At 53.5% G+C, this 8,564-nt stretch overlaps 1 long non-coding RNA gene across 1 annotated transcript; it reads left to right on the forward strand.

Moving 5' to 3' along the window:
- The first annotated feature begins 267 nt into the window (after positions 1-267).
- LOC147652337 (uncharacterized) lies at positions 268-6,149 on the forward strand. Its single transcript, XR_015289015.1, has 2 exons — positions 268-1,689; positions 1,837-6,149. It is a non-coding gene; the product is annotated as an uncharacterized LOC147652337 (long non-coding RNA).
- Positions 6,150-8,564: the final 2,415 nt, after the last annotated feature.

Here is an 8,564-nt window from a genome sequence, read left to right on the forward strand (position 1 = left end):
CTCATCCCCAGCCACTGTCCCTCATCCCCAGCTGCTGTCCCTCATCCCCAGCTGCTGTCCCCCAGCCACTGTCCCTCATCCCCGGCCACTGTCCCTCATCCCCAGCCACTGTCCCTCATCCCCAGCCACTGTCCCTCATCCCCAGCCGCTGTCCCTCATCCCCAGCCGCTGTCCCCCAGCCACTGTCCCTCATCCCCAGCCGCTGTCCCCCAGCCACTGTCCCTCATCCCCAGCCACTGTCCTTCATCCCCAGCTGCTGTCCCCCAGCCACTGTCCCTCATCCCCAGCCACTGTCCCTCATCCCCAGCCACTGTCCCTCATCCCCGGCCACTGTCCCTCATCCCCAGGTGCTGTCCCTCATCCCCAGCCACTGTCCCTCATCCCCGGCCACTGTCCCTCATCCCCAGGTGCTGTCCCTCATCCCCAGGTGCTGTCCCTCATCCCCAGCCACTGTCCCTCATCCCCGGCCACTGTCCCTCATCCCCAGGTGCTGTCCCTCATCCCCAGCCACTGTCCCTCATCCCCGGCCACTGTCCCTCATCTCTGGCCACTGTCCCTCATCCCCAGCCACTGTCCCCTGTCCCTGTGTGCACAGCCCCACAGCCCAGCAGCCACAGCAGCTCGTGCCTTGTTCCCCAAGGATCCAGCAGGCTGGAATTACCACCAATACACTCTGCTCCTCTCACTCCCAACAAAGCCTTTGGGAAGTGATTGTGTACACACAGAATGTACCTTCTGCTATTTATATGTGTTTTCCTAAATTAAAGGGAATATAAAACCTGTGTGAAATCTACTTGGAAACATTCCCCTTTTGGGTAGGAAAACACTTCAATCCAAGCCATATTAGCAGGGAGGGGAGAGGAGAGGCACCACGGAGTAGCTCCATGCACTTGGTCACTCAGAGTGGCAGCCGGACCCTGGGTGCAGCAGCAGCACCAGCGCCCAGCCCGGGCCCCACAGTGCCCACAGACCACGGAACATTCTGGAAAGCAGCACCCACATCAGCTGGGGCACTGGGAAAAGAGCAGAGGAGCTGTAGGGCTGGAAACTCAGGGACCTGGGGGTTACAGAACCCAGAATTCTCTGGCAGCAACAGGGAATTCCAAAGGGACTTCAGCACCTCCAAAAGTGAAGCATCTCTTTCTTCCATCAAAATTAGAGCCCCGGAAGAGCAGCGAATGCCAGGCCAGGCCGGTGGCACTCACACAAGTTTATTATGCAGAGATAATTAAAGATAATTAACGCCTGGAACACCGTCCCTGGGGTGTGAAGGAGCTGGGTTGGGAAGGACAGGGACTCCAGGGCAGGCTGCAGTGAGAGCTGAGCTCCAGGGCCGCTCGCCGAGCGCAGGCCAGGCCTCAGCGGAGCCCGGCACCGAGGGAAGCACTGGGAATTCCGGCTGGGAATGGATGGGGGAATGGGGATGGAGCCGGGGGTGCCCAGCCAGCAGCTGTGTGCCCAGGGCAGGGCTCCTGGGACACGGCCAACTGGCATCTGCTCATTAGCTCCTGCTGATTAATTACCCCCACAGCTAAACCTCCCCGCGCTGGCTCTGCCGGGCTGGTCCCTCTGCTCTCCCAGGGCCGGGGCTCCACACCTCACTTCTCCCCCGGCCCCGGGCCAGGCCTGCTGCCCGGCTCCGGCCTGGCACACAGCGGCTGGAGGCACAGCCCGGGGGGCACGGCAGCTGTGGGGCTGCCCCTCTCCTGGGCTGCCCCCTTAACCAACACACATCTGAGGGGAGTGTGGGGAGCCACGGCAGCTGTGGGGCTGCCCCTCTCCTGGGCTGCCCCTTCATGGACACACATCTGAGGGGAGTGTGGGGAGCCACGGCAGCTGTGGGGCTGCCCCTCTCCTGGGCTGCCCCCTTCACCAACACACATCTGAGGGGAGTGTGGGGAGCCACGGCAGCTGTGGGGCTGCCCCTCTCCTGGGCTGCCCCTTCACCAACACACATCTGAGGGGCCTGTGGGGAGCCCTTGGAAGGGCTGCCCTGCCCTGGGCCTGCAGGGACCCTGCGTGTGCTGGGCACTCGGGAGCGGGCAGGCCGGGCCGGGCACACGGGGCAGGGCACACAGGGCACACAGGAGTGGGCACACAGGCCCAGGCACACAAGAGCCACAGCTAGGCCGGCACAGCGCTCCTGGGACTCGCTGCTGAGGTTCCTGGGGTGCAGCAGCCGGGCAGTGCAGGGTTCCCAGGAATCAGAGCCCCGCTGGTGCGGCACTCCCAGACACGATGCTGGCTCCCCTGCCCTGGCCATGGTGCTCCTCAGCATCCCCAGCTGCAGCCTTCGGGATGTGACACGCAGCCTTAGTGCACATGGCTCACCGGCCCCAGCTGAGCTTCCCGCAGGGGTTCTGTGCCAGGAAAGGAAGCGGCCAGCGAGGATCCCAGCTTGTCCCCTTGCTCTGCCCCCGTGGAGACAGACCTGGCTCGGAGCAGGTGGGCAGGCTCCCTCAGGAGGCTGGTGCAGCAGGGTTTGCACTCACACCCCGGTTCTGTTCATCACTATTTCACATACACAGGTGTACGGGATGTTCATTATCATGCAAATCCCCCCGCAGCCAGGCAGGTGCGTTTCCTGATCTCTGCTCATCATCTGGAAATCCAATAACTTGCCTTGTGTGCTTGCAGCTGGTTAGGGGCTGACCCACTGTGCACTTGAGCATGAATTTCAGGTCTGGGCAGCAGAGAAATAGCTTATTTCCCCCCTGGCCTTTATAAAATGAAATGCAAGCCCCTCTGTGTTGGTGCAATGTTCGTGTTGCAGGATCAAGCATTTAGAGGTCAGGAAATTCCATAACTTAAGGTTACTCCAGCGATGCCAAGTTGAAGCATCACCCATTTGATGTCTTTTTAATATACTTAATTATAAATATTAGTATTTGGGCAAGAAAATAAACCATATTAAAATATGGTCATATTTCAGACTATTGAAACAAAGGGAATTGTGGCAGGAAATCGCATGTGTGTGCTTGGAGCCCTTGGAGATGTCCTTGCTCAGCCTGGCAGGCAGGCTGTGAATGGGTCCCTGAGCTGTGACAGAGCAGCATGGCTGGGGCTAAGGTGTCTCCTCAAGGGGTGGTTTTGCACTGTTTTTGCAGGAACAGCTCAGACCCAGAGGTTTTGGGAAGGGGCTGGAGGCTGCTGCCCCCAGTGTGGCCAAGGCACCTCGGGAACTTTGCCATCCCCCAGGCTGGGCACCCCTGGTGCCTGGGTGGAGACACCAGCTGCAGAGGGATTTCAAATACAGACATTCTGTTTCCTCCTCTTCATGGGCAAAACCTGAGGTTTCCAGTGGGGGAAAAGCTTTGTTCCTGGTGCCAGAAGCTGCTGTGGCTCCGAGCTGGCAGTGGCAGGGTGGGCACCCAATCTCTGCCCTGTGCTGGGGATTGTGAACCAAATCTGCTCCAGGCAGGGAAAGACTCTGCCCTCTCTCTGCCAGCCCTCAAACATCAGCATGATTCAGCTGCTGCTGCTTCTTCAGAGATTCTGGTTTGTGTTTGTTTGTGTCAAGCAGAAAAAATATTTATTTCCTTTATTATCTTCAAAATAGACAAAAAAATATTTTGGTTTTGTTTCGGGGTTTTTTTATATTTTTTTTTTTGTTTGTTTGTTGTTTGTTTGTTTGTTTGTTTGTTTTGCCCTGGAAAACAGAGGAAAGAAAGGGCACATGACTTTTGGGAATGGGACAGACATTGGTTGGTTGGTTTGACCACAGACTGACTTGGAGTACCTTGGTCTAATGGAAGGTGTCCCTGCCCATGGAAGGGACCTGGACCAGGTGATCCTTAAGGTCCCTTCCAACCCAAGCCATTCCATGATTCTGTGATTTTGGTCATTAGTTGACTCCTCCACGCAAGAAGGAGGAAAATCTCATTATATAAGGGGATAAACCAAAATCTTGCTGGGATGAATTCCCCTCCCCAAGCCAGGACCTGCCTCCCGTGGCTGTGGAACTGGCTGCTGGCTGAGGAGCTGCTGAGGATGCAGCCCCTGTGCCCAAATTCCAGAGCAGAGGGACACGTTATTCCTGTCCAGCTGCTGCAGCTGCTGCGCTTTCATTCCAACATAATATTTTTTCAAATGAAGTAGCAGAAAACAGCTTTACATTTTTGTTATCCCTTCCAGCACAAAATAAAAAATGCCTGTGCTGCCAGTACCTGATTCAATCAAGTGGAGCACGTTGGATACCCACGGGCTACACACACTGGAAAGAGCTGACTTGTATTTTAATTAATAATGCGATACAGCGTCTCCAGACCCCGGCCTCTGGCAACGCTCTTGCCTTGCTTCATTATTTGCTGTAAACAATTTCCAAGCGATGTGTAGACAACCCTATTCTTTAATTTCTGCTAATTCATAACACCAGCAAAATGCAGAATTTTTCTTGTGCAATAAAGCAAACGATTCAACCTCCTTCCCACCTCACGGAGGATTTCAGACTGGTTCTGACTCCAGACCAAAAAACTGCACCGCTGTTCAACAAGGGTCCCCTGGGGTCTGGCAGGTCGCTGGGTGAAGATGGCAGGAGGTAGCTTTGGGGGAATGAGGGGATGCAGGAGTGGCTCCCCTCTCCAAGAGGTGAGTTCATACACCAGAGCACAAAGGTAATGGGATGTTAATTAACCAAAATGTTCTCACTTTTACTCTCCCAGTTCTCTGCCTACCCCACTGGGGATGGGGATGGCTGGGGGGGCTCAGTGGCCAGCTGGAGTTAAGCCCCCTCACCTGTCCCTCACGTTGGCTTTGTTCTGTCCAGCCCTGCTGTTCACCTGACCAGCAGCCACCTGGCCTGCCCAAATCCAGCCAAATCCTGTTCCTGTGGCCATGGGGATACCCTTTCTCCAGCTGGGTAGAAAGGTGGCATGCACAGGAGGACAGCATGTACAGCTTGCATATCAACAGGCACAGGAGCATGGATTTACCTGAGATCTCTCAGTTATTTTCACAGATTCACAGAATCATCACAGTTGGAAGAGCTGTGAGATCATCCAATTCAACCATCAACAGTTTTGCTGCATTAATTCACCTGATCCTTTCATCCTGTGCATTTTTCTCTGTCAGCTCCAGGACAGTGTTCTGAATGCCACAGAAATGTGCACAGCAATAGCTGCACTTTCTGTTTCCCTGCTCAGTGCAGCAAGGACTCTGCATCCCTTCAGATGCCTCAGCAGCCACCTCTGAAATGTGCCTCAGCCTCCCGGCTCGTTTGATGAGCAGCAGCTTGATCCCAGCTCCTGATGAAAGCCCCGACACCACACATACAGGAAATTAGGGTGACACACAACGCGTAGCCCCGCACGGCTGTGCTGTAATTACACAACTTCTAACAATTAACTTCTCGCTGATTATGTGTTGAAAGGAAGCCGAACACTATCAGATCGCATCGTTGCTGATTTATTGAGTTATTATTGGCCACATCCTAAAGCTCTGGCTGTCCTTCCTTTATCAAAACTCCTCATTTAACTGGATGAAGATGAAGAATTTTGCCCTGTAGTCTTTCAGGCCAGAGTGTGTAATCTCCAAACCTTTTCAAATGCTATTTATAATCCCGAAGCGTATTGTTTTATGCTTGTTGAGTTTTATAAACAACTATTTTTCCTGCAAGGATAAAAATAAGTCAACCAACGGTTTCTGCATTGAAGTCGGGTCACCACAAAGTGCAATAGGCAGGATTTTAAAAGGTCTGGTTTTACAATTTATTGAAGGCAAAAGAAAATACTCCTGAAAGTTTCCCGGTTCTGTGTGCATGGCAGTACATTATGTATAAAATAAGGTCACAGATGCATTATCTCCATCCTAGACATCAGGCACGGGATGAAACAAAGCTGACAAGCCATTTACTGAGTGTTTTCTTTATTAATACACAAACTTAATTCAGCTGCTGGAAGACTCTTTGCATAGAGCTTGCCATTGACAAAAAGGTACTAGACAATCGTAAAGAGAACAAGGTAAGCGATCTTCATCTTTATTATTATTTATTCCATCTCTTCCCTTTTCCCCCATTAAGCATTTCATTTGGAAAGTCACTGGGGAAAAAGGAACGGGAGGGAATGCGTTCTGCTTTCCCATCTGAATATCCTCAAGTCACATATGTTATAATATATTTGCATTTTTAAATAAATACCCCTCGCAAAAACAAATTAGAAATGGTTATTTGTGTCTCGCGAAGCCGCGCTCGCCTGCAGTGCTGTCGGAAGGTCAACCACTGCCTCTAACTCCGCTGTGCACACCATGACCTGGAAGTACCGTCGATAACGACCCCATGGCTGCGAGTCTTGAAGACTTAATCATCTGACACGGCGGGCCCCGCGGCGCTTGTGCTTGGCATTTGCCTTATTGAAATGTACACAGACAATATGCATTTTAAACAATTCCGAGCTGCCTGCCTAAAACAGTCACAGGGCCACCCATCCCTGTCTGGAACAGGCTCCCTGCTCTCCCGGCTCTCCCGCCTTGATGAGCAAGGCAGCTAACGAAACGAGCCCATGCATCTGGAGCTCGGAACTGGCTGCATTTATTATTGGCATTTGCTCCATATTGCAAGGGAAAGTTATCATCTGCGTCATCTGGAACTTAATTACGATCTGCCACCAGCCCAATTGGATTTTAAGCCTCTCTTAGAGAGAGTTCATGAAACAACAAAAAAACAGGGGGAATTCTGCGTTCCAAAAGAAACCTGCCCAAACCCGAGAGCCCGTGCAGGAGCAGCTGCTGCTGGCAGCCCTGTGTGGCCATGGGGCTCAGTCAGCAGGGCTCAAATGGTCCCAAAGAGACAATTCCTGCAAGTTCTCCTCTGGTCTGATGGAGCAAACCCAACTAACGGACGGAGATGAGAACTGCCTGGAGCGGGAAAGCCAAAGTCAATGTTAATGAAGGACAGGATTTAACCATGCCTGGCTCAGGGGTACTTTTGGAAGACCACCTGAGTGGAAGATGCCTGGCAGGAGCTGCTCCTGCCAGCCCCTGCAGACTCACAGCCCAGAGAGGAGCCTGATCTCCACCTCCCCTCATTAAGAGCCACCCTCCTTCCCCCTAATCCAAAGCTCCTCTTGCAGAAGGCAAACCCCACAAGTCCCAGGGCCACCTGCAGGTAACAGTGACCCTCAGGGCCTGTGGGAAGCCAGCAATTCTCCAGCACGGCTGTAGGATCCTCCTGGATGGTGTCCCAGGCCTCCAGCCCAGAAAGGAGGGCAGTGGCTGTCCCCAGCAAGGTCTGGCTGAGGGGCTGGCAGTGATGATGTCCCAGCTCTGTCCTCTCTGCTGGAGAGTGGGTGTGCTCCAAGGGGGAAATTTTGCAGGTTTTGAAGCTCTTGGAGCACTGCTGGTGTGACACAAGAGGCAGATGGTTTAGAGATGGTGCCCAGCTGGTGACAGGAGGGTGGACAATGTGGAATGTCACCACACTGCCCAGAGTGACCCTGCTGACAGGAGAAGCCTGTGTGAGGGTACCTGTGAGCCCCCCAGGCTGCTCTCACCGGGGAGCAGGGCTGGAGCATTCCCAGCCTGCAGCACATCCACGGCTTCCAGTGGGCAGCGGGGCTGTTCCAGGGGGAGAAGCCAGAGCCCCCCAGCCCCACAGCCACACTGGGACACTGCAGTGCCCCCAGGCAAGCCTCCCTGGCAGCCCCTGGGCTGGACCCCTGGTCCCTGATGTACCACAGGAGAGCCTGGAGACGCAGTGGCTGCTTGGGAGTGGAGGCAGCATATGTCAGTGGAGCTGTGGCTGTTTCCTCACATGTTTGCCCTCCCACATATCTTCTCAGAGGCTCAAAGGAATTATGCTGGATACAGAAAAGGGAAAAAAGCTCAAGAAAAAAATCTTCCCTTTTCTCCCCACCCTTGAAAAATATGCCCAAGTGATGTCTCTTTTTGGTATTTCACAGTGCTGGGAGCCAGGAAAACCAGCCTGTGCACTTTCCATGCCTTCTGTTTTAATGAAGTGCCCATCAGTTCCGTCTGCAGCGCCAGCCCCTGGCTACCCACGGCACCGAGGGCTCCTGTTAAACACACTTCACCTGCAATCACAGGCACGGAGCTGTGCCTCCGGTGAAGGAATGGGCAGGATTGCTTTACATCTGCACTTTCATTGAAAACATTTATTCAATCAAAGGGAAAAATAAATGTGGTCCCTCTGCTCTGTCAAGTATAAACTGTTATTGATCCCCTAAATGAAATTTGTCCATGCTGATCGATCAAACACATTATCCTTTTTCCCCAGTCCATTACCAGCAATTGGAAACTCTCAAGCATCAATAGCAGCTTGACCACACACAGCTGCATGCTCAGCCTCTGTTCCCCAAATCCGAATCATTCCTGTCGCCCTCCTTCCCCCCCACACACTGGGATCTCGGCATTATAACCACATTTTTTCCAAGCTGACGGGTAGAAGATCTAAATTTCATAAAGCACTGGGGATCAGCTGTGTTGTGTTAAACTCCAGTGCTGCAGTAATGGCCATGTAACAGCGTGGGGACAGCGCCAGTGCCCAGCCAGGCTCCCCACGAGGGCCCTGGGGATGTGTCCTAACACCTGCCCCTGGCACCCTGCCTGGCCAC

Source organism: Cyanistes caeruleus, chromosome 7 (genome assembly GCF_971803275.1).
Source record: "Cyanistes caeruleus chromosome 7, bCyaCae1.hap1.1, whole genome shotgun sequence".
Classification (NCBI taxonomy): Eukaryota; Metazoa; Chordata; class Aves; order Passeriformes; family Paridae; genus Cyanistes; species Cyanistes caeruleus.